Here is a 25,350-nt window from a genome sequence, read left to right on the forward strand (position 1 = left end):
CAAAAAGAAAAATACATTGTGGGGGCAATCAGGTTGTTAGAGTGAGAGCTCTTTTTCCATGTAGAAGTAGTGCAGTTTTAGATGGGGGAAACATCTCAGGAGTCGAAGTAGCGAAGAACTAAAGTTAATATATTTCATAAACGTTCCATTTCTGTTAACAAACTAGGAGAAACAAAGGATTGATTCAGATTCTAGGGTGGAAACATTAAAAAAAAATTGTGACCCACAAGGAATCTCAGTGAGCTTTCAACAAGTATGTAGCAACAGGACATAACAGCACTGCAGTGGAATTAGGACAAGCAGAAATTCTGTCTAAAGCTAATCAATAATTTGTGGAACATACTAATGAAATAAATTTGTTCAATAATGAACAGGTGAACAGCTGCTTAACTAAAATCAAACCTATATTATTCAATAAACTTTAAATACCTGATGAGCCAATTCATGAGCAATTACATGAGCAAGCACTTGTTTGTCTCTTACAGAAGCTGTCTCTTCCTTACAAAGAAGTATCCATTCTTGAGAAATGATCAGTCTCCAGTTTTCCATGGACTCCAACTGACAGTCAGGAAGTGCTACCAGATCTAGAAAAAAGAAACACAATTCTTCAATCCAAAAAAATGGCAAATTGAATAGATTAGGGTGGGGTGGGGCAAAGAGGGTTTCTTTTGGCCACCTGCACATTAGACAGGCTGCTGAGGTTTCTCCATACAATTAGCTCTTGTTTCACTCAGCCAGTGACACCATTCCTGCAATACCAAATTGACCGTGAGCAGCCCTCTCTTTCTGATGTCAATCAAGTGTGACAGTGGAAAAGTGTGTATGGAACCGGAGGAGATGGCAGAGGTTACCGGGACCGGACAGGACGTAACCCAGGCTACTGTGGGAAGCGAGGGAGGAGACTGCTGAGCCTCTGGCAATGATCTTTGCATCAGCAATGAGGACGGGAGAGGTTCCGGAGGATTGGAGGGTTGCGAATGTTGTTTCTTTATTCAAGAAAGGGAGTAGAGATAGCCCAGGAAATTATAGACCAGTGAGTCTTACTTCAGTGGTTGGTAAGTTGATGGAGAAGATCCTGAGAGGCAAGATTTATGAATATTTTGGGAGGCATAATATGATTAGGAATAGTCAGCATGGCTTGTCAAAGGCAGGTCATGCCTTACGAGCCTGAATGAATTTTTTGAGGATGTGACTAAACACATTGATGAAGGTAGAGCCGTAGATGCAGTGTATATGGATTTCATCAGGGCATTTGATAAGATACCCCATGCAAGGCTTATTGAGAAAGTAAGGAGGCATGGGATCCAAGGGGACATTGCATTGTGGATCCAGAAGGCAAAGAGTGGTTGTAGATGGGTCATATTCTGCATAGAGGCCGGTGACCAGTGGTGTGCCTCAGGGATCTGTTCTGGGATCCCTACTCTTTGTAATTTTTATAAATGACCTGGATGACAAAGTGGAGGGATGAATTAGTAAATTTGCTGATGACACAAAGGTTGGGGGTTATTGTGGATAGTGTGGAGGAATGTATGGGATTGTCAGAGGTTACAGCGGGACATTGATAGGATGCAAAACTGGGCAGAGAAGTGGCAGATGGAGTTCAACCCAGTTAAGTGTGAGGTGGTTCAAATATGATGGCAGAATATAGCATTAATGGCAAGACCCTTGGCAGTATGGAGGATCAGAGGGATCTTGGGGTCCGAGTCCATAGGACACTCAAAGCTGCTACGCAGGTTGACTCTGTGGTTAAGAAAGCATACGGTGCATTGGCTTTCATCAATCATGGGGTTGAGTTTAGGAGCCGAGAGGTAATGTTGCAGCTACATAGGACCCTGGTCAGACCCCAATTGGAGTGCTGTGATCAATCCTGGTCGCCTCACTACAGGAAGGATGTAGAACCCATAGAAATGGCGCAGAGGAGATTTACAAGGATGTTGCCTGGATTAGGGAGCATGCCTTCTGATACGGGTCACCAACCCATCGATCGCGATCGACCAGTCGATCTTTGAGATACACAAACACTGTTGTAATGTGAGCATTATAAAAATAAGTAATACTAATTAGGATAATGGTAATATAGCAATACTTCTGCTACAAAGCTGTTTGTAAAGAGAGATTGTTTCCAGGTTGCAGGGTTTTAGTTCCGTTCTTTCTGCCCAGTGTGCATGTGTGTAGCACCCCTGCCATGAACTGCGTTTTCAGCGTAGCTTATGCTGCATCAAAGTAACCAATTAAATTAGATAGCAACACACATCAAAGTACGCAGTGGTCCCCAACCACTGGGTGACACCTAATTAATTAACTTGTTTATTTCAGCTTTTTATCTTAAAGATGTGCTGGGTGCATTCTGGCCACTGCTGTACCATTGCATTCTTTGCGGCAATGTATCGGTCCACGGCCCGGAGGTTGGGGACCACTGGATAAGAGTACAGACTATCGCAAACATTAACATACAGAACTCGCTCATGATATCCTGATAGCATGGCGGAGGCTCCACGAAAGAAGGCAAAAACATAGAAATTCCATCCAGAATGGGAAGAGGAATTTCTATTTACCTTGGTGAAAGACAAGTGTGTATGTATGTTGTGCCACCAAACACAAGCACTGACTAAAAGAGGGAATCTGGAGCGGCACCGCAACACCAACCACCAGAAATTTAAAGACACCTACCCCCCAGAGAGCGCAATTCATGCCAGGAAAGTTGAGGAGTTGAAATCAGGGTTGAAGGCCCAGCAATCGTTTTTCACAAAACATGCTGCTCAAAATAAGGCTGCTATTGAAGCATCATTTCGTGTAAGTCACCTTTTGGCTAAACACAAGAAGCCTTTTACATATGGTGATTTATTCAAGGAAGCAATGTCCATTACCGCAGAGACTGTTTTTAATGACTTTAAAAACAAAAACGGCATCACAACCGCAATACATAATATACCACTTGGCACTGCAACAGTGACAAGGAGGGTAGAGTCACTGTCAGAGGACGTGGATATTTTTCACTACAGTTCAATGGATCTCTGAATGTAATGCAAACAGCTCAGCTTGTTGTATTTGTCAGAATGGCTTTCCAAGAATTTACAACAAAGGAGGACTTCCTCATTCTTTTGCAATTAAAGGAGAGAACGAGAGGTGAGGATATTTACAATGAGTTTAAAAAATATGTCCGTGAAAATAACATCCCCATTCATAAACTGGTGGCAATTACTACTGATGGGGCCCCAGCAATGCGCAGTATGCGCATTGGTTTTATAGCACTAAAAGTCAGTACCTACTTCGGGTCAACTTATCTACGTGAAATTGCATTTTCACAGATGAAACTTATTAAATCTAAGCACAGGATTTGTCTTACTGACAGACACCTCACAGACTGTCTCAGACTGGCTGTCTGTAGCTATGAGCCAAATTTCAGGGAACTAACAAATAAGTATTCAGCCCCAGTCATCACACTGAGTGCAACAGTCAATTTTTATTCATTTATTTTTCGTGTTGAAATAAAATTAAATAATGAAATTTAGAATTAAAGGTGTGAAGTATTGTAATGTTCTTAAAGAAAGATATGCTAGTTACAGTGTTTTCTTGTTTGAATTAATTTGAAAGCTTGACAAAAGTATTTTGTGTAATTCAAATACAATTAGCCCAAATAAAAGGCCTCAAATTGGCAGTACAATCTGAGCTGTTTTTTCTCTAAACGATTTAGTAGGTAGATCTTGTTTTTCACTAAGGTTGAGGTAGGGGATCTGGGGCTTAAAAAGGTTGATGACCACTACCTAATGAGAATAGGTTGAGTGAGCTCAGCCTTTTCTCCTTGAAGCGACAGAGGATGAGAGGTGACCTGATAGAGGTGTACAAGATAATGAGAGGCATTGATCGTGTGGATGGTCAGAGGCCTTTTCCCAGGGCTGAATTGGCTAGCACGAGAGGGCATAGTATTAAGGTGCTTGGCAGTAGGTACAGAGTAGGTGTCAGGGGTAAGTTTTTTTGTGCAGAGAGTGGTGAATGAGTGGAATGGGCTGTCGGTGGCGGTGGTGAAGGTGGAAACGATTGGGTCTTTTAAGAGACTCCTGGATGGATACATGGAGCTTAGAAAAATAGAGGGGAATGGGTAAGCCTAGATAATTTCTAAGGTAAAGACATGTTCGGCACAGCTTTGTGGGCCGAAGGGCTTGTATTGTGCTGTAGGTTTTCTAAGTTTCGTAGTTCACCTCTGTCGGGGTTAGTTGCCTGGAGAGGAACGCACGTGGGTGCAGTTAGTTGTCCGAAGGTGTCCATTGAGACAAAACTGCAACGATGTCCGGGCATCCACTCCCATGATGAAGGGAAGGTCTGAGTTGGGCAAGACCAAAATGGGAGCTGTCATGAACTGCTGTTTTGAGTTCTGCCAAAGTAGCCTCCACTTCAGAAATCCAAAGGGCCTGTGGCTCTCTTAGCACTGTCAGTGGAGCTGCCATGGAGCTGAAGATCCTGTCAACCTTTCTGTAACAGCTAGAAAATCCCAGAGATTATTGGACTTGTTTCACACTAGACGGTTGTGGCCAATCTCTGACGGCCTGTTCTTAGTACATTTTCCCCGTGAATGCGAGGGCTTCCTCCTGGTGCTTTGGTCTCTTCCCACACTCCAAAGATGTGCGGTGTGTCATAATTAAGGTACATTATCATGGATACTGCGGAGATTAAGGTCGTGTGTGATATGACTACCAGTGACATGATAGGATCAATGGGACAGGGGTACCTAGAGAAACGGGGCCATGGCCAGTTCATATCTCTAGAGCTGGTGAGTATGCAAGTGAGGGTGAAGATTTTATACACAAGCTGTTCTCTTTTCTGTAGAGTGAAGGGAAGACTTTGTCTGATGTGAAAAGACTAATAGGTACTTCAGTTGTTGATTTAAGTTCTGAGCTGATTTCAGCTATTACATCGTTGGTTGATCAATGCCAAAGTGTACCTACTCGAGAGCCAAAGTCATTGTCGGCTGAGAGTGTTCTCTGGAGTCAAGCCCACACCTGATGGGGAAGAAGAACATGAGGCTGGGGCGAGCAGACATCTCAGAGATTGGAGGAATGGCAGTGCTCAGATAATATGAAAAACCAGACTGGTAGAGTGCTTAAAGGGTACAGTGGCTGATATAGTGAGGTTCCTAGGGGCAGAAAATCCATTACCCACATCAGCTAACTATACACTAGCTCTGGAAGATGCTTTTGGCACGGCTGAAAGTTCTGCCGATCTCATGATGAAGTTTAGGCACTTCCAGGAGGAAGGAGAGAAGCTTTCTTCCTGCCTTTTCAGGTTGGAGAAACTGCTGCCCTGTTTGGTGTCCCAAAGGGGGTGTTCAACTGTCTGAGAGAAATTGCTTGCGAGTGAAGCAAGTGGTGAAGGGCTCGCTGTCACGTGACATGATTGCTCTAGGTATTCGAATGACCCACAAGATGCATCCTCCTCCATCGTTTACTGAGTTACTCAGAGAGGAGGAAACTATGATTGAGGAGCGGAATGAGAGAGTTACATTTGGACCGTAAGATGTAGGAATAGCATTAGGTCATTTGACCCCATTGAGTCGGTTCCACTATTTCATCATGGCTAGTCCAGTTTTCCTCTCAGCCCCAAGCACCTACCTTCCCCCTGAATCTAGCCGTGCACTATCCAATCAAGAGTCTATCAACCTCTGCCTTAAATATGCATAAAAACCTGGTCTCCACAGCTGCCAGTAGCAATGGATTCCACAGATTCACCATCTCTGACTAAAAAAAAATCCTTTCTTATCTCTGTTCTAATAGGATGCCCCTCTACTTTGAGGCTGTGTCTTAGACACTCCAACCAGAGGAAATATCCTCTCCACATCCACTCTATCAAAGCCATATACCATCCAATGGGTTTCAGTGAGGTCACCCCTCATTCTTCTAAATTCCAGTGAATACAGCTCAGAGCCATCAAACATTCTTTATGTGACAAGGGGCCAAATCCTAGAATCATGTTCGTGAACCTCCTTTAAACCTCTCCAGTTTCAGCACATGCTTTCTAAGATATGGGGCCCAAAATGCACAGAATACTCCAAGTGGGGCCTTACCATTGCTTTATAAATTCTCACTATTATAACAGGAATTCTGCAGATGCTGGAAATTCAAGCAACACACATCAAAGTTGCTGGTGAACGCAGCAGGCCAGGCAGCATCTGTAGGAAGGGGTGCAGTCAACGTTTCAGGCCGAGACCCTTCGTCAGGACTAACTGAAGGAAGAGTGAGTAAGGGATTTGAAAGTTGGAGGGGGAGGAGGAGATCCAAAATGATAGGAGAAGACAGGAGGGGGAGAGATGAAGCCAAGAGCTGGACAGGTGATAGGCAAAAGGGGATACGAGAGGATCATGGGACAGGAGGTCTGGGAAGAAAGACGGGGGGGGGGGGGGACCCAGAGGATGGGCAAGAGGTATATTCAGAGGGACAGAGGGAGAAAAAGGAGAGTGAGAGAAAGAATGTGTGCATAAAAATGAGTAACAGATGGGATACGAGGGGGAGGTGGGGCCTTAGCGGAAGTTAGAGAAGTCAATGTTCATGCCATCAGGTTGAAGGCTACCCGGACGGAATATAAGGTGTTGTTCCTCCAACCTGAGTGTGGCTTCATCTTTACAGTAGAGGAGGCCGTGGATGGACATGTCAGAATGGGAATGGGATGTGGAATTAAAATGTGTGGCCACTGGGAGATCCTGCTTTCTCTGGCGGACAGTGCGTAGGTGTTCAGCAAAGCGGTCTCCCAGTCTGTGTCGGGTCTCGCCAATGTATAAAAGGCCACATCGGGAGCACCGGACGCAGTATATCACCCCAGTCGACTCACAGGTGAAGTGTTGCCTCACCTGGAAGGACTGTTTGGGGCCCTGAATGGTGGTAAGGGAGGAAGTGTAAGGGCATGTGTAGCACTTGTTCCGCTTACACGGATAAGTGCCAGGAGGGAGATCAGTGGGGAGTGATGGGGCGGACGAATGGACAAGGGAGTTGTGTAGGGAGCGATCCCTGCGGAATGCAGAGAGAGGGGGGGAGGGAAAGATGTGCTTAGTGGTGGGATCCCGTTGGAGGTGGCGGAAGTTACGGAGAATAATATGTTGGACCCGGAGACTGGTGGGGTGGTAGGTGAGGACCAGGGGAACCCTATTCCTAGTGGGGTGGCGAGAGGATGGAGTGAGAGCAGATGTACGTGAAATGGGGGAGATGCGTTTAAGAGCAGAGTTGATAGTGGAGGAAGGGAAGCCCCTTTCTTTAAAAAAGGAAGACATCTCCCTCGTCCTAGAATGAAAAGCCTCATCCTGAGAGCAGATGCGGCGGAGATGGAGGAATTGCGAGAAGGGGTTGGCGTTTTTGCAAGAGACAGGGTGAGAAGAGGAATAGTCCAGATAGCTGTGAGAGTCAGTAGGCTTATAGTAGACATCAGTGGATAAGCTGTCTCCAGAGACAGAGACAGAAAGATCTAGAAAGGGGAGGGAGGTGTCAGAAATGGACCAGGTAAACTTGAGGGCAGGGTGAAAGTTGGAGGCAAAGTTAATAAAGTCAACGAGTTCTGCATGCGTGCAGGAAGCAGCGCCAATGCAGTCATCGATGTAGCGAAGGAAAAGTGGGGGAGAAATACCAGAATAGGCACGGAACATAGATTGTTCCAGAAACCCAACAAAAAGGCAGGCATAGCTAGGACCCATACGGGTGCCCATAGCTACACCTTTAGTTTGGAGGAAGTGGGAGGAGCCAAAGGAGAAATTATTAAGAGTAAGGACTAATTCCGCTAGACGGAGCAGAGTGGTGGTAGAGGGGAACTGATTTGGTCTGGAATCCAAAAAGAAGCGTAGAGCTTTAAGACCTTCCTGATGGGGGATGGAAGTATATAAGGACTGGACATCCATGGTGAAAATAAAGCGGTGGGGGCCAGGGAACTTAAAATCATTGAAAAGTTTAAGAGCGTGAGAAGTGTCACGAACATAGGTCGGAAGGAATTGAACAAGGGGTGATAAGACAGTGTCGAGGTATGCAGAAATGAGTTCGGTGGGGCAGGAGCAAGCTGAGACAATAGGTCGGCCAGGACAGGCAGGTTTGTGGATCTTGGGTAGGAGGTAGAAATGGAAAGTGCGGGGTGTGGGAACTATAAGGTTGGTAGCAGTGGATGGGAGATCCCCTGAGCGGATAAAGTCGGTGATGGTGTGGGAGACAATGGCCTGGTGCTCCTTAGTGGGGTCACGATCGAGGGGTAAATAAGAGGAGGTATCCGCGAGTTGTCGCTGTGCCTCGGCAAGGTAGAGGTCAGTACACCAGACAACAACAGCACCCCCCTTATCGGCGGGTTTAATAATAAGGTTAGGATTAGTGCGGAGGGAGTGGAGAGCAGAGCGTTCCGAAGGAGTGAGGTTGGAATGGGGACAAGGTGCGGTGAAGTCGAGACGGTTGATGTCCCGTCGGCAATTAGCGATAAAGAGATCCAGAGCAGGCAGAAGACCAGAGCGGGGTGTCCATGAAGAAGAGGAGGGTTGAAGACGGGAGAAGGGGTCATCGGTGGGGGTGGAAGAGTCCTTGCCGAAGAAGTAGGCTCGGAGACGGAGATGGCGGAAGAAAAGTTCCGCATCCTGGCGAACACGGAACTCGCTGAGGTGTGGGCGAAGGGGGACAAACGTGAGGCCCTTACGGAGAACAAAGCGTTCTGCCTCCGACAGTTGAAGGTCGGAGGGGATGGTAAAGACCCGGCACGGATGAGAGCTGGGATCAGAGGGGGGAGGGGGGAGGCTGGGGGTGTCAATGGAGAGGGGAGGGTTGGGGTGAGAGGAAGATGGAGCCTCCGAGGGCCCAGGAGTTGACGGTGGGATCTGAGGAAGATGGGGCTGCGGAGTGGTGGTGGGGGAAGGGGAGACGGGAGTCACAATAGCAGCACATAAAGACCCGGCCTGGAGTTCAAGGCTGGAATCTTGAGAGCTGGGATCAGAGGGGGGAGGGGGGAGGCTGGGGGTGTCAATGGAGAGGGGAGGGTTGGGGTGAGAGGAAGATGGAGCCTCTGAGTACCCAGGAGCTGACGATGGGATCTGAAGGAGACGGAGTTGCAGAGTATTGGTGGGGGAAGGGGAGACGGGAGTCACAACAGCAGCACATAAAGACCGGGCCTGGAGTTCAAGGCTGGCGTCACAGTTGGTGGTTGCGCAATCGCTGTGAAGGTGTCCATGGTCGTTGCTGGAGTCCGGGTTTTGAATATGCCCTGAGGTGTTGGAGCCGCCGAGATCAATGGCAGGGGCCGCAATCTGAAGTTCATGTCTGCTAGCGTTGGGGCCGGCAGGCTCTGGAGTCCATAGATGTAGGATCTTGCGATCTTTGCTTAACATGACAAAGTCAAAAAAAGTCCCTTACCACCATTCAGGGCCCCAAACAGTCCTTCCAGGTGAGGCAACACTTCACCTGTGAGTCGACTGGGGTGATATACTGCGTCCGGTGCTCCTGATGTGGCCTTTTATATATTGGCAAGACCCGACGCAGACTGGGAGATTGCTTTGCTGAACATCTACGCTCTGTCCGCCAGAGAAAGCAGGATCTCCCAGTGGCCATACATTTTAATTCCACATCCCATTCCCATTCTGACATGTCTATCCACGGCCTCCTCTACTGTAAAGATGAAGCTACACTCAGGTTGGAGGAACAACACCTTATATTCCATCTCGGTAGCCTCCAACCTGATGGCATGAACATCGACTTCTCTAACTTCCGCTAGGCCCCACCTCCCCCTCGTACCCCATCTGTTACTTATTTTTATGCACACATTCTTTCTCTCAGTCTCCTTTTTCTCCCTCTGTCCCTCTGAATATACCTCTTGCCCATCCTCTGGGTTCCCCCCCTTTGTCTTTCTTCCCGGACGTCCTGTCCCATGATCCTCTCGTATCCCCTTTTGCCTTTCACCTGTCCAGCTCTTGGCTCTATCCCTCCCCCTCCTGTCTTCTCCTATCATTTTGGATCTCCCCCTCCCCCTCCAACTTTCAAATCCCTTACTCACTCTTCCTTCAGTTAGTCCTGACGAAGGGTCTCGGCCTGAAACGTCGACTGCACCCCTTCCTACAGATGCTGCCTGGCCTGCTGCGTTCACCAGCAACTTTGATGTGTGTTGCTCTCACTATTATAACCTTGTTTTTATATTCTAGCCCTCTTGAAATGAATGCTAACATCACACTTACCTTTGTCACCACAGACTTAACTTTTCGGGAAATCTGCGCCAGGACTCCCAAATCCCTTTTTACTTCAGATTCTTGTATTTTCTTTCTATTTAGAAAATAGTCAACCCTTCGATTTCTTCTACCAAAGTGCATCACCATAAACTTCCCGACACTGTATTCCATCTGCCATTTCTGTCAAAATCCTTCTGTAGCCTCCATATTTCCTCAAGTTACCTGCCCCTCCAACTACCTTCATATTACCTGCAAACTTTGGAACAAAGACATCGATTCCATCATCCAAATCATTGACATACAATGTAAAGAGAAACTGTCCCAACATAGACCCCTGTGGAACAACGCTAGGTACCGGCAGCCAACAGGAAGAGGCTTCCTTTATTCCCATTCTTTGCCTCCTGCCATTCAGCCACTGCTTTATCCATGCTAGAATCTTTCCTGTAACACCATGGGCTCATAACTTGTTTAACAGCTTCATGTTTGGCACTTTGTCAAAGGCCTTCTGAAAACACAAACGTCAACCAATTCCTCTTTTTCTATCATGCTTAAAATTTCTTCAAAGGATCGTAATAGATTTATCAGGCAAGATTTTCCCTTGAGCAAACCATGCTGACTACAGCCTTTTTTTATCATGTGCCTCCAAGTACCCCGAAACCACACCTTTAACAATTGACTGCAACATCTTCCCAACCACTGATTATAAATATGAATTGAAATGTATTGAATTAATTGAATTAGCATCCAAAAGTCCAGAGATTCTCAGTCCAGCACCAGAGTCCTGAGTAAACCAGATTTAGAATTTTACTTCTTTTTGGCAAGCAAACAGAAAATGCGGTTGAAAAGGTGAAAGCGAACTGAAACCCAAAAAAGATTCATCAGCTTTTCATTGGAGGAAGAACATACTCATACTGGTACAGTCATCGACAAGCATCTTAACAAGGCATTATTACAAAACATACTTCTTTTACCTTACCTAGTTTCTTTAAGGAGTAAGATATATTGAAGAAGCTCTCAGAAAAGTTGAGAAGTTTCACTGCTACGTCTAATGGATACTTCATTTGATCCGTCTTTCCAGGAACAGCATACACCGATACCTAATCAAATTCATGTGATAAGAACTATTACCAAACCATAAGTTATGACACTGAAAATAATCTCTTGAATATGAATCTACAGAACAGCAACCTTTTAATTCAAAACGCTTGCTTCCACAGCAAAGACACACATGGCTAAAAGTGTTGCAATGCTTTTCCAAAAGGGTACACTGTGTCAAGAGGGATAGGGAAAAAACAAAGATGGGGCTAATCCAGTACAGAATTTCACAGAGTTGGTGTGTACCACAGGTAGTAACAATGGCTGAATAATTTAATATTTTGTTGTGAGGAAGGTAGAGGAGTGAAATAGATTGGCTGGTTGAGTAGTGTCACAAAAACAACCTTACACTTAATGTTGGCTTGATCAAAGAACTGGCTCCAGACTTCAGTCAGGGGAATTCATGAGAACATACATCAATCAATATTTATTGAGGGGTCAATGGTGAAAAGGGAGAGCAGGTTCAAGTCCCGTGTGTCAGCATCTCAAAAACCCACCATATTGATGCAATCATGACAAAGGCACACCAGTGGCTATGTTTCATTAGGAGTTTGAAGAGATTTTGTTATGTCGCTGAAGACTACAGTGAATTTCCACTAAAATAAGTTTTCAAGTTCTAAAATAAGTTTTCAAATACTGTATCACAAAGCCCAGTACAGAGATCAATGCAGACTCGATTCTTCTTGGATTTACTGTGCATGCCTGCAAGAAAATGAATCTCAAGGTTGTATATGTTGATATTGACGTACCTTAATAGTAAATTTATTTTGAACATTGACCTTCAAATGTACTGTCATCACCAATTTCCCCTACATTAATATCATGGGAATCCACTGTTCGACAGTTGACCTTCACCAGTGATGAAAAGAGCAGCTGGTGTCTGAATTTTCTCTCCTAATCCCTCAAAGTCTTTCCATTAACCTCAAGGCTCAAGCCAGAGCAGGCTGGAATGCTTACTCTGCATCCTTGCTAATGCATGACAAATGGGTGATAGAATCCAGAATGGACTAGCCGGCAAGGTTAATTCTCCTTCTGCAAGATTTGACAATAACATCGTAAAGGGTGCAACATGCAAGAGGTACAGGGTGCCAAGGGAAACACACAGAAAATACTGGAGGAGCTAAGCAGGTCAGAGAAGTGGTGAGAGGAGAACTGGAATTGGGAATGGAAAAAGAGAGGAGAGAAAGGGTGAAAAATTACCAGAAGTTAGAGAAATCGATGTTCATGCCATCAGGTTGGAAGCTACTCAGACAGAATATAAGGTGTTGCTCCTCAAGCCTGATTGTGGCCTCATCATGGCAGTGGAGGAGGCTGTGGACTACCATGTTGAAATGGGAATGGGAAGTTGAATTGAAGTGGGTATCCATGATATCCCATCATTTGCAGCAAACAAACTGAAGCAAAGCTGTTCGATGGCGTGGTACTGCAATTTACATCATTCCCCATTCAGGTTCACCTCTCACCCCCTTCCCTCTCCTCAAATACCCATCACTCCCCTCTTGTTCCCTTTCTCCTTCCTTTCTTTCAAGGTCGACTCCCCTCTCCTTTCAAAATGTTAATTCTTCATCCCTTTACTTCTTCCACCTATCACCTCCAAACTTCTTACTTCATCCCCCTCCCTACCAACTCATCTTCCCCCTCACCTGGTTGCACCTATCACTTTCCAGCTTGTACTTCTTCCCTTATCCCAGCATTTTACTTTGGCCTCTTCCTCCTTACTTTCCAGTCAAGCTGAAGGGTCTCGGCCCAAAACATCAAATGCTTATTCCCTGCCATCAATACTGTCTGATTTTCCAATTTCCTTCCACATTTTACAAGTGTTGCTCAAGATTTCTAGCATCTGCAGATTCTCTTGTGTGTTTAGGGTGACAAGTAATTCTAGATATTTTCCCTTTTGGGATCTCAATCACCATGATAAACAAGACCAGCAACTCTTCTGTAATCAGTTGAAATTTTATATACTGCTGATTACAATCTGCAGCATCGAATACTTCATGGTTGGTCAGATTTTTGAAATTTCTCACCAAAATCAAGTTGGGAGGACAAATTGCATAACTTCAGAGATTAAGACAAGAACCATTCCCATCTTCTCTGAAGAAAGAACAGGCAGAAGGCATAGGCGGTGGTGTGGCTCTTTTGGTAAGAGATGGAATTACAACTTTAGAAGAGGTGACATAGGGTCAGAGAATGTTGAATCTTTGTGGTGGAGTTAACAAACTGCAAAGATAAGAAAATCAGTATGGGAAGCATATATAGACATCCAAATAGTAGCCCAGATGTGGGGTTGAGATTGCAAAGGGAGCTGGAAAGGACATGTAATAAGGATAATGTACCAATTGTAATGGAGAACTTCAATGATATCTGTAATCTGTCAAGTAGGGTGCCGTGCACAATTCTGATTTGATGGAGACAGATGTGAGAGAACAGAGGAACATCTGGGGAAACTTCTGAAATGCCTTTTTCGCTGCCGCTGTTACTGTGAGATCCCGAATCTCCGAAGCGGAGGGCCCTAAATCCTCGGCTTTGCTCGTTGCTCGGCGGCCGGAACGGGGTCGAAGCACTCGGCAGAGATGGTGCTGGTGTCGAAGGGCTGGTTGGAGGCTCGAGGTTTTCGGACGGACTCAGAGTCGGCTGGGGTCGGGTGCTTCCAATGCATCTACAGTTGTCGGTGTGTGGAGGTTTATGGCAGAGAGAGTTTCTCCCTTCTGCCGCCTGCTATCGGGGACTATCGGGAGTCAATCGGAACTTATTTTTACCGTTCAAGACTTTTTTTTACCATTCCCATGGTCTGTTCTTTATCAAATTATGGTATTGCTTTGCACTGCTGTAACTATATGTTATAATTATGTGGTCTTGTCAGTGTTAGTCCTGGTTTGTCCTTTTTTTTTGTGATATCACTCTGGAGGAACATTGTATCATTTCTTAAAGCATGCATGCATTTCTAAATGACAATAAATGAGGACTGAGTGTCATTATAATCTAATATGCAAGGGGATTGGGAAAATCAGGCTGGTGTTGGATCATAAAAGAGGAAATTTGTTAAATGCCTGTGAGATGGCTTTTTGGAGAAGCTTGAGCTGAAGCCAATTTCGAGAAAGGCTATTGTAGATTGGGTGTTGTGTAATAACCCAGATCTTATGAGGAAGCCTAACATGAAGGAACCCTGATAAGGCATGATCATAATATGATTGAGTTCATACTGCAATTTGAGAGGGAGAAACATAAGTCACACGTATCCGTATCGCAATGGAATAAAAGGAATTACAGTGCCAAGAGAGTGGAGTTGCCCGGGTGGTTTGGAGGGGATACTGGCGGGGATGATGGCAGAACAGAGTTGGCTGAAGTTTCTAGGAATAGTTCACAAGGCGCAGGATAGATATGTCCCACAGAAGAGGTTGTTCTCAAATAGGAGGTCAAGGTAACAGTGGCTGACTGTTAGGGAAGTTAGGGACTGCGTAAAAGCCAAGGAAAGGGCATATAATGCAGCAAGAGTGCATGGGAAGTTGGAGGATTGGGACACTTTTAGGATCGAACAAAAGGCAACTAATGAAAGGCAACTAAAAGGCAACTAATGCATTATGAAAGGGAAGATGAAATATGACGGCAAACTAGCCGATAATATAAAGCAAGATACCAACAAGTTTTTTTTTCAGTTATATAAAGAATAAAAGGGAGTTAAGAGTTGATATTGGACCACTGGAAAATGATGCTGGTGCTGTAGTCATGGGGGACAAATAAATGGGAGATCAACTTAATGGGGACTTTGCATCGGTCTTCTCTGTGGAAGACACTTGCTGTGTATCAGAGGTCCATGAGCGTCAAGAAGCAGCAGTGAATACCATTGCTATTACAAAGGAAAAAATGCTCGGCAAACTGAAAGGTCTTAATGTGGGTAAGTCAGATGGACTAAATCCCAGAGTCCTGAAAGATAATGCTGAAGAGATAATGGATGCTTTGGTCATGATCTTTCAAGAATCACTTGATTCTGGCATGGTCCTAGAGGACTGGAAAACTACAAAAATGTCAATCCATTCATTAAGAAAAAAGGAAGACAAAATAGAGGAAATTATAGGCCAGTTAACCTAACCTCAGTGGTTGGGAAAGTGTTGAAATCCATTATGAAGAATGATGTTTTGGGGCACTTGGCGACTAATGATAAAATAAATCAAAGTCAACATGGTCTCTGTGAAAGGAAATCTTGCCTGACAAATCTATTGGAGCTCTTTGAAGAAATAACAAGCAGTGTGGACAAAGGAGAGGCTGTGGATGTCACTTACTTAGAAGGCATTTGATAAGGTGCTTCACATGAGGAGTGAGAGTAAGAAGGTGGAGGGAGTGGACAAAAAGACACAAGATGATGGGTGAAACCGGGGGTGGGGGGAGTGGTGTAGTAAAGATCTGGGAGGTTGATTGGTGAAAGAGATAGAGGAATGGGGAAGGGGGAATCTGATAGGAGAGGACCATTCCCCAGTCCCATTTCTCTCTCTCACCTTATCTCCTTACCTGCCCATCACCTCCTTCTGGTGCTCTTCCACCTTTTCTTTCTTCCATGGCCTTCTGTCCTCTCCTATCAGATTCCTCCTTCTCCAGCCCTGTATCTCTTTCACCAGTCAACTTCCCAGCTCTTTCCTTCATCCCGGTTTCACCTATAACCTTGTATTTCTTCCTCCCCTCCTCCCACCATCTTATTCCTCATCTTTTTTTCACCTGTCCTGCTGAAGGATCTCAGACCGAAATGTTGACGGTACTCTTTTCCAAAGTTGCTGCCTGGCCTGCTGAATTCCTCCAGCAGTCTGTGTATGTTGCTTACTTATATTAGCTGTAATTTTTTTAAAAATGGAACTTACCAGAGTTCCCCCTGTGGTGATGTGGCTGATGTTTGTCAAATCAGCAACAACAAAGGCCACTAAGTAAGTGCTCATTTTAACACTTCTCATAAATGTATCTTGATAAAGTCCATTCTCAACTTTAGTTGTGCTATCCTAGAACAGATTACAAACCAGCGTCATTAATGTCAAGCACAATATCATGTGTGTTTAACAGCACAGTTTTTAATGTTAGCAAAATCCTGTTTTACCAAAAGGAATGTATTTGAAACAAGTCAAGTCAATTCAAGTTTACTGTCATTTCATTCTATACATGTATACCAACAAATGAGACGTTTCTCCGAATCAGGGTGTAAAGCACAGTAGTACATCTACTGTATAATACGCAATAACTTGCAAAGGTAAGGATAAAATCTACAGATGAATTATCCAAAAAAAACAAATTGCATAAATTATATATTGTAAGGTACAGAACAGATTAACAGTTGATACTTTGAATGCAATGCAGCCGAGAGTTCAGAAACCTAATGGACTGAGGGAAGGAACTGTTTTCCATCCTGACTGTTCTTGCTTTTATGCACTAGTCTCCTGCCTGATGGTAGAAATCCAAGGGGATGCTGGATAGGTGGGTGAGATCCTTGACAATACTAAGGTGTCTCTGTTTGCAGCACTCCTGGTAAATGTCCCTACTGGATGGTAGAGAGAGTCCTATGATCCTCTCAGCCATTCTCACAGCCTTTCATAGGGACTTGCAGTCCGATATTCAGCTATTCCCCGACAAGGTGGAGATCAACTTGTCAGGACACTCTTAATGGTGTTCCTATATAATTCAGTTAAGTGATGGGAAGGGAGCCTTCCTTGTCTCAATCTCCTGAGGAAGTGGAGATGCTTCTGTGCCTTCATGTTCAGGGAGGTGATATTAAGGGACAAGGTGAGGTCACCAGTGGTGTGAACTCCCAGGAAGTTGGTGCACTTACCTCTCTCTACAGACGAGCCATGTACTTGCAGAGGGGCATGGTCCATCTGCACCTTCCTGAAGTCCACAATGATATTCTTGGTCTTCTCCACGTTCAGACTTAGGTTGTTCTTCTGATACTAATCCAACAGCTGCTCCACTTCCTGTCTGTACACCATCTCATCATTGTTGTTGATCAGGCTAACCACTGTTGTGTCTTCTGCAACATCCGCAGCAGATGATGGGTGGGAAAAGGGTGGAATTTTTGAAGGTGCATGTGTGTTGTTTGAAGCCCACTTTGTCTTTAAAAATAATGCTACCATCGTAAACCAGCTAATGTTGATCAAAAATAATACGGGGTGTGAGTAACAGTTTTGATCTTACCTATACTGAATTGATAGCCAAGTACTATCGAGGAATTTACCAACTAAGTTTCACAGAAAGCACAAACAGCACAGTGCAGAATGACAATAAAACAGGGTGGCATGGTCGCATAGTGGTTAACACAATGCTTTATAGTACCAGCGGCCCGGGTTCAATTCCCCCTGCTGTCTATAAGGAGTTTGTATGCCCTCTAGTTTTGGACTCCTTTTCCCTGTGGAATAGACAATGCTCATCCACCATATCCATACCACTTTGTAGGCCTCTATGAGGTCTACGTTGGTTAAACACACATGGAAAAAATCTACATCACGAAAGAAAGAAAACCAGCTTTTTTTTTGAGGAAATTGGATTTTTGCCAGTGTTTCAAGGGGTGTGTGGAATCTAAGCAATTTATGCAAATGCAATGTACTAGTACACACACAAAATGTGGGAGGAACTCAGCTGGCCATGCAGCATCTATAGAAATGAACAAACAGTGGAAGTTTTAGGCCAAGACTCTTCTTCAGGACTGCAAACAAACAGTGCAGATGCCAGAATAAAAACATGGGGGGAAAGGAAGGAGAATAGCTTGAAGGTGATCGGTGAAGCCAGGGAAGTGGGAAAGATAAAGGGCTGGAAAAGGGGGAATCTGATAGGAAAGGAGACTGGACCATAGGAAAAGGGGAAGGAGGAGGGGTACCAGTTGGAAGTGATGGGCAGGTGAGAAGAGGTACTTTAAGAGGCATGAGTGGGAAATTCAAGAACAGGGGAAGGGGAGAAAAAATGTTTTAACCAGAAACAGAAATTGATATTCATGGCATCAGGTGTGTTGCTCCTCTGCCCTGAGGTTGGCCTCATCATGGCACAAGAGGAGGCCATGGCCATTGACTTACATGTGAATGGGAATGCAAATGTATATAAATGTATATAACTGTTCACAATATGACGAACAGTTATAGGATCATATTCTATATATTATATCAACAATTATATTTGGCCAAGTTTCATGCACAAACAAGCAAACAGGCCACAGACAGCATAGCGCCGTTAGCATGACGTGATCACTGCTCAGGGCATTCCGGCGTTAGGGGTTTAATTCCAGTGCAGTTTTGTCAGGAGTCTCTATACGTCCTCTCTGTGGAATACGTTGATAGGCATATGGCTAGTAGGGGTATGGAGAGCTGTAGTCCCGGTGCAGGTAGATGGGAGTAGGCACTTTAAATGGTTTTGGCATGGACTAGATGGGCCAAAGGACTTGTTTCTGTGCTGTTCTTCTCTATGACTGAGTCTGTAACCTACATTTCACAACGGGTGATAAATAATCCACAGTGTGTTTCTGTATGACACGTAATGAAGATTTGCTTCCCACAGATAACTTATTCACCACAGGCTCTCAGTTTTGTTAGCAGTATTTGAAAGGGGAGGCTCGCTTGAGTCCCAGCTAAGCCTATCTTTTCATCGGCTACATGGAACAGACCATGTTCCAAGCGTACACTGGCATTGCTCACGAACTCCTGCTATAGTACATCAGTAACTGCACTGGTGCTGCTTCTTGTACCTCGTTGATTTCAAAAACTTTGCCTCCAACTTCCACCCTGCTCTCAGATTTATTTTGGACTATTTCACAATCAGAATTAGGTTTAATATCACCAGCATATGTCATGAAATTTGTTAACTTTACAGCAACAGTACAATGAAATAAATATTAAATTAATATAGAGAAAGACAACTAAAATACATTAAGTACTGTATATATATATATATATATATATATATATGCAGTACTTTATATATATATATCTATTAAATAGTTGTTCAAATATATGTTTAATATATATATATGTCTATTAAATAGTTGTTCAAATAAGTAGAGCAAAAAAAACAGAAATAAACAAAGTAGTGAGGCAGTGTCCGAGGGTTCAATGGTGAACGCAGCAGGCCAGGCAGCATCTCTGGGAAGAGGTACAGTCGACGCTTCAGGCCAAGAAGGGTCTCGGCCTGAAACGTCGACTGTACCTCTTCCCAGAGATGCTGCCTGGCCTGCAGCGTTCACCAGCAACTTTGATGTATATTGCTTGAATTTCCAACATCTGCAGAATTCCTGTTGTTTGTCCAAGGGTTCAATGTCTGTTTCGGAATTGAATGGCAGAGGGGAAGGAGCTGTTCCTATATCACTGAGTGTGTGCCTGTACCTCCTTTCTAGCAGTAGCAATAAGAAGAGGGCATGACCTGGGGGGAGTGGTCCTTAACGATGGACACCGCTTTCCTAAGTCACAACTCCTTAAAGAGATGTCTTGGGTACTATGGAGGCTAGTACCCATAATATTGCTGACTAATCTTACAAAATTCTGCAAATTACTCCGATCTTGTGCAGTAGACCCTATCCCTCTCTCCTTACTGTACGGTGATGCAGCCAATCAGAATGTTCGCTACAGTATGTCTGTAGAAGCTTTTGAGTGTTCTAGTTGACAAACCAAATTTCCTCAAACTCTGAATGAAATAAAACTGCTGTCTTGCCTTCTTTTTAGCTGCATCAATATGTTGCGTCCATGTTAGGTCCTCAGAGATATTGACACGGAGGAACTTGGAAATTGCTCTCTCATTCCACTTCTAATCCCCCTGTGAGGATTGCTTTGTGTTTCCTCGTCTTACCGTTCCTGAAGTCCACAATCAGCTCTTTGGTCTTGCTGACGGTGAGTACAATGTTGTTGCTGTAACACCACTCAACTAACTGGAATATCTCGTTCCTGTACACCCTTTTGTCACCATCTGAAATTCTGCCAACAATGCTTGTATCTCAGCAAATTTATAAATGCCATTTGATCTGTGCCTTGTCTCTCAGTTTTGGGTGTAGAGAGGGATGCAGTGGGCTAAACACACACCCCTGTGATGCAAACAACAGGAATTCTGCAGATGCTGGAAATTCAAGCAACACACTTCAAAGTTGCTGGTGAACGCAGCAGGCCAGGCAGCATCTCTAGGAAGAGGTACAGTCGACGTTTCAGGCCCAGACCCTTCGTCAGGACTAACTGAAGGAAGAGTTAGTAAGAGATTTGAAAGTGGGAGGTGGAGGGGGAGATCCAAAATGATAGAAGAAGACAGGAGAGGGAGGGATGGAGCCAAGAGCTGGACAGGTGATTGGCAAAGGGGATATGAGAGGATCATGGGACAGGAGGTCCGGGGAGAAAGAAGGGGGGGGGGACCCAGAGGATGGGCAAGGGGTATAGTCAGAGGGACAGAGGGAGAAAAAGGAGAGAGAGAGAGAAAGAATGTGTGTATATAAATAAATAACGGATGGGGTACGAGGGGGAGGTGGGGCATTAGCGGAAGTTAGAGAAGTCGATGTTCATGCCATCAGGTTGGAGGCTACCCAGACAGAATATAAGGTGTTGTTCTTCCAACCTGAGTGTGGCTTCATCTTTACAGTAGAGGAGGCCGTGGATAGACATGTCAGAATGGGAATGGGATGTGCCAGTGTTCATTGTCAACGAAGTGGCAATGTTATTCCCAAACCACACAGATTGGGGTCTTCCAGTCAGGAAGTCGAGGATCCAGTTGCAAAGGGACCATAGGACCATAAGACAGAGGCAGAGTTAGGCCATTCAGCCCATCAAGTCTGCTATGTCAGTCCAGCATGGCTGATCCCAGATCTCATTCAACCCCAGAAACCTGCCCTCTCACCATATTCCTTGATGCCCCAACCAATCAGGAATCTATTAACTTCCTCTTTGAATGTACACATGGACCTGGCCTCCACCGCAGTCTGCGGCACAGTATTCCACAGATTCACCACTCTTCGTCTAAAACAATTCCTCCTTACTTCTGTTCGAAAAGGTTGCCCCTTGATTTTTAGGTTGTGCCCTCTGGTTCTGGATAACCCCAGCGGAGGAAACATCCTCTCCACATCCACCTTATCTAGTCCTTTCAACATTCGGAGACACAGAAGCCTAGGTTCTGCAGCTTTCTGATCAGGACTGTAGGAATGATAGTGTTAAAAGCTGAGCTATAGTCAATAAACAGCATGCTGACATGGGTATTTGCATTGTCCAGGTGATCTAAGGCCGTGTGGAGAGCCATTGATATAGTGTCTGCTGTTGACCTATAGTATGGTGGGAAATTGCAGTGGGTCCAGGTCCTTCCTGAGACGGGTGGTGATTCTAGCCATGACCAACCTCTCAGAACATTTTATCACTATAGGTGTGAGTGCTGTAGGTGGGGGTAAACGCTGCTCTGGGTGCTGGTATAGTATTTACCCTGTTGAAGCAAGTGTGAGCTTCCAACCACAGCAATGAGAGAATGAAAACATCTTCGAATACCCCTGCCAGATGGTTCGCACAAGTTTTCAAACTCTTCCCAGGTACTCCATTGCAAAGGTTCAACCTCTTGAAAGACAGCCTGACATCGGCCTGAGACAGAGATCACAGGGTCACCAGATGCTGCGGGGTCCCTCATAGCTGTAGTTTTATTGTTCCTTACAAAGCAACCATAAAAGGCATTGAGGTCACCTGGTAGTGAGGCATTGCTGCCATTCACAACGTTGGGTTCTGCTTTCTCGGAAGTTATGGCCTGCTAACCCTGCCGAAGTTGACGTGCATCCAATGTCGCCTTCAACCACTCTCAAAATTGTTTCTTGGCTCTTGAAGTGGACCTCCGCAAGTCCAGCTGGTTTTCTTACACAGACCTGGGTCACCAGACTTAAATTCCACAGATCTAGCCCTCACCAGACTATGAACCTCTAGGTTCATCCATGGCTTTTGGTTTGGGTAGGTACAGTAAGTTTTCATACGCATACACTCATCCACACAGGTTTTAATGAAGTCAATGACAACTGTGGCATTTCTCTATCTTTTCTTGATCTCTCTGTCTCCATCTCTGGAGACAGTCTATCTACTGCTATCTTTTATAAACCCAATGACTCTCAGAGCTATCTGGACTATACTTGTTCCTAATCCGTCACTTGTAAAAATGCCATCCCCTTCTCTCAGTTTCTCCATCTCCACTTCATCTGCTTTCAGGATGAGTCTTTTCATTCCAGAACAACTGGGATGTCCTCCTTCTTCAAAGAAAGGGGCTTCCCTTCCTCCACCTTCAACCCTACCCTCACCTGTATCTCTTCCAATTCGAGCATATCTGCCCTCACCCCATTCTCCTCCTGCCACACCAGGGACAGGGTTCCTCTCATCCTCACCTTCCACACTCCTAGCCTCCCCATCCAGCACATAATTCTCCATCATTCCGCCATCTCCAATGGGATCCCACCACGAAGCAATCTCCTCCCCCGCCCCACTTTCCACAGGGATCACTCCATACATGACTCCCTTGTCCATTTGTCCCTCCCCACTGATTTCCCTCCTGGTACTTACCCTTACATGTGGAACTAGTGCCACAACTGCCCCTACACCTCCTCTCTCTCACTACCATTGAGGTCCCCAAACAGACCTTCCAGCCGAGGTGACACTTCACCTGCAAGTCTGTTGGGGTCATCTGCTGTATCCAGAGCCAATGTAGATAGGGAGACCGCTTCTCCAAGCACCTACGCTCCACTTGCCAGAAGAAGGGGGTTCTCCCCTTGGCCATTCATTTGAGTTCTACTTCCCATTACGATCGGCCAGTCCATGGCTTCCTCTACTGGCACACTCAGGTTGGAGAAGCAACACCTTATATTCTGTCTGGGCAGCCTCCAACCTGATTACATAAACATCAATTTCTTTAACCTTCAGTAAATGCCCCACTCTCCTCTCCTTCACCATTCCCCATTTCTGCTTCCCACTCTCACCTTACCTCCTTATCTGCAGGTCACCTCCTTCTGGCACTCATCCCCCTACCCACAGGAACTGCTGCATACTTGTTCTTGCAGAAAAGTGGCTCGAGGACAACGTTCCGTGCACCATCAATATTCCAGCCATGCCACTCACGGTCGTGTGGTAATGTGACATTTTGTGACTGTATATGCTGTGTGTAATTGTATGTACTGTGATATACTCCTTAGCCCCACAAGAAAGCTGTTTCATTCTGCTTTTTATGTGTGTGGGTGAATGACAATTAAAATTGAACTTGAGGTTCAGACCTGATTGAGGCTATTCGTGTTTTATATGTTTGCGCATATTTCTCCATAAACCGGAAGCAAGCCCATGACAGAGCTATTACACAGAGAAGAATGCAGGACAACTTCTCACTGCGTGGAGCATCAGTGTCGAGTCTCCTGCAGCACACTGCTCTCATGCTGGGAGTTCTGTTACTGAGCTTATGCCAGGTTAGACCTCGTGGCTCATGACAAGTGAATGAGAAAGTTCCCTTACTATTTAATTGAGTGATGTTAGTGGAAATATTTCTAATTGCTTTGATGGGATTGATTGCAAACTACCCAAGTTAACCCACAGTTGCATATACTAATGAGGCTTTTTCCCTTCTTACTGAAAGACCTATCCATCAGTGTAGATGATCTCTATGAGAAACTCTTAGGCACAGGGATAATAGAAAAATAGAATGATATGCAAGAGAAAAAGATTAGATTGATCTTAGAGTAGGTTATGAGTTCGACACAAAATCTTGGGCAAAAGGTACGTACTGTGCTGTTGTGTTCAATGTTCTACAAGTACCTGAAATTTAGACTGGAGAGAAGGTCAACTACCTGATAAAACAACTAACGCAGTCACATTTTTTTATACATGAGAAACATTAATATTTTCCTCTCCCTCTCTCCTGTATGAATTCTGAGAATCCGCAGCATTTTCTATTTTAATACCAGCCTGAGTAAATACAATATCTGCAGAAGAACAAGCTGATAAGTGTGGAAAGGCAGATACCCAAACTGAGATTCTGATTTAGGATCTTATTACCCACTCATTCGGCTTTGTCTAAAGTGTCTTGATATTACATGCACTAAAGAGCAAAACAAAAAAGCTGGGTATCTGAACTAATTCCAAAAGTTGCAAGCAGTACTATGAATTATGAATACTGAAAGGCCGAGATAGTGTAGATGTAAAGAGAATATTTCCAATAGTGGGGGAGTCTAGGACCAGACGGCGCAGCCTCAGAGTACAAGAACATCCCTTTAGAATAGGTCAGAGTGTGGTGGATCTGTGGAATTCATTGCCACAGACAGCTGTGGAGCCCTACTCATTGACTATATTTAAAGCAGAGGTTGATAGGTTCTTGATTAGTTATGGAAAGGAGGCAAGAAAGTCGGATTGAGAGGGATAATAAATCAGCCATGATGAAATGGCAGATAAGACTTGATGGACTGAATGGCCTAACTCTGCCTTTTGGTCTAAGTCAGGCAGCTCCTGTGGAGAGAGGAGCAGATAAGATTAAAGGTCAATGACTCTTTGAATGATTGACTCTTTGAAATTTCATCTGTTTCTATCTCTGTAGATGCAGTCTGACCAGCAGAGTATGTGGAGGAACAGGGCGTGGAGGGATATTGGTGATGCAGGAGATTGGAATTAGCTGGTTAGACATTGTGGTTAACATGGACTCGTTGGGTCAGAGAGTTTGTATCTGTACTGTATCTCTCAAGCTTACCCAATTCCTCTCTGAAACACCAGATCAATTCTCTTTTCACCAGCTCTACAGGCAGCAACTTTCAGACCAGAGAAAATCTGTGTCAACAAGCTTTTTCCTTATACTGTCCTTCTGGCTTTGGCCATAACTTAAAACGGGCATTCTGTGTTGCAAATCATTCCTGGGGAGTATCACTGCTAAATTCTTTTGAATTCCATGAGTCTCCATTATTTATTTGTTTATTTATTTAACGATAGAGCTCAGAGTCAGCCCTTGCAGCCCTTCCAACTGTGATGCCCCAGCAACCCACAATCTCGATTAACCCAAACCTAATCACCTATAATCAGCTATTCACCGACTCAGAACGTCCTTGGATTGTGGGAGGAAATCGGAGCACTCTGGGAAAACCCATGTATTCCACACGGGGAACCTACAGAGACTCCTTA

At 44.8% G+C, this 25,350-nt stretch overlaps 1 pseudogene; it reads right to left on the reverse strand.

The window, feature by feature from the left end:
• The window catches only part of LOC140211351 (leucyl-cystinyl aminopeptidase-like), an 87,138-nt pseudogene that overhangs the window by 53,340 nt on the left and 8,448 nt on the right, over positions 1–25,350 (reverse strand).

Source organism: Mobula birostris, chromosome 17 (assembly GCF_030028105.1).
Source record: "Mobula birostris isolate sMobBir1 chromosome 17, sMobBir1.hap1, whole genome shotgun sequence".
Classification (NCBI taxonomy): Eukaryota; Metazoa; Chordata; class Chondrichthyes; order Myliobatiformes; family Myliobatidae; genus Mobula; species Mobula birostris.